Source organism: Otolemur garnettii, unplaced genomic scaffold, assembly GCF_000181295.1.
Source record: "Otolemur garnettii isolate 467f Iridium unplaced genomic scaffold, OtoGar3 scaffold00107, whole genome shotgun sequence".
NCBI lineage: Eukaryota > Metazoa > Chordata > Mammalia > Primates > Galagidae > Otolemur > Otolemur garnettii.
This window is the reverse complement of record NW_003852502.1, coordinates 5,735,688-5,737,534: the sequence shown is the minus strand read 5'-3', so window position 1 is coordinate 5,737,534 and position 1,847 is coordinate 5,735,688.

Sequence of the window (1,847 nt, the reverse complement as noted above, 5' to 3'; positions counted from 1 at the left end):
CTATGGCATCACAGCTCACAGCAACCTCCAACTCTTGGGCTTAAGTGATTCTCTTGCCTCAGCCTCCCAAGTAGCTGGGGCTACAGGCACCCACCACAATGCCCAGCTATTTTTTGTTGCAATTGCCACTGCTGTTTTAGCTGGCCAGGGCCAGGTTTAAACCCGCCACCCTCGGTATATAGGGCAAGTGCCCTACCCTCTAAGCCAGAGGGGCTGCCCAACAGAAAATTATTTTCAGCTGCCACAAGGTGGTACCATGTCCAAGCTGTTGCTGCTGGAAGAGAAGGCTAGGTCTGCATCAGAATGGCAAGCAGAGGATCCCTCCCTGACCTGTGTTTGTGGGAACTGGCCTATGAGCTTGGAAGCACCTCCAGCAGAACCCCATGACCCATGCCTGACAGAAGTCACATATGTCCTAGACTAGGGTTCTCCAGAGAAACATAACCAATAGGCTGGCTGGCTGGATAGATATGTGCACCATTACAAAAGTTTTAAGATACACAAAAATCAAGAAACACAAACTCCATGCAGATGCAACAGTTGAAGCCATCCCAGAAACATCAATAAGCCAAGCAGGTTGAAACTTGCACAGGTGAATCATAAAGGACGCTGCTGAATGTGTTTCTTGAAAGTGAAATAATGGATCATAACACAGTCTGTCTCAAACTTTCATTCATAGATAGATAGATAGAGATTTATTACAGGATTGGCTCACACTATTATAGAAGCCAAGACTCCCACAATTTTCTGTCTGTGAAGTGGAGAACTAGGAAAGCCGGTGTAATTCAGACTGAGCCCAACTTTCTGAGGACCAGAGGAACGGAGTAATAATACTTGTGTGAATCCTGGTGTGAGGTCAAAACCCCAAAAACCAGAACCACTGATGCTTGAGGGCAGGAGAAGGCCAATGTCCCAGCTCACAGAGAGAAGCAATTCACCCTTCCTCCTAGTTCTTGTTCTATTCAGCCCCTCAGTGGCTTAGATCAGTATTTTTCAATCTTTTTTTTAATCTCATGGCACACTTAAACCTATAGTTAAACTTCTGTGGCATGCTAAAATTATGTTGCTCAAGAAAAAAAAAAAGAAAGAAAGAAAGAAAGGGGATAGCTTGAGGCTCTGGTCTAAAAAAAAAAAAAAAAAAAAGAAAATGGGCTTAAGAAGCCAAAGAAAGAGGACATTCAGCTTCACAAATTATATCGTCATCAATACACATTCACTGAGCACTAACAGTGAACAAGGCTTGTTCTTAGTGATAAAAAGTGTTATAAGTTTGTCCTTCCCGTCAACAAATTTCATCTAGTTAGATTTATAATTAGAATGTGGTAGATTTATAATTAGAATGCACAAAATTATAATTAGGGCAACATAAAGCAGGATTAGGAAAAAGAATCCTAAATATTGATCCTCCTCCTCTAGTGCAGGAGTCTGTGAGGAAGAGAAGCCCTTCGTGAAAGGGTCTGTGGGAATCAGAGACGCAGCAGATGAATGTTCTACAAAGAATACACTCCATACGGAGAGTGGGGATTAGCCAATGCTCAATTACTCGTGATTACAGACAAACATTAGGATTCGAGGATTATAATTAAAATACATGTATGAATTCCTCAAATTTCACATATTTAAATTCTAAAAATCCCATGTTTTTATATATTATGTATCAATTCCTCTAAACCATAGGGCCTCAATAAGTGTTTTATAATTCACTTGACAGTTTTGGGTTTTTTTGAGACAGAGTCTCACTTTGTCGCCCTTGGTAGAGTGCTATGGCATCACAGCTCACAGCAACCTCCAACTCTTGGGCTTAAGTGATTCTCTTGCCTCAGCCTCCCAAGTAGCTGGGGCTACAG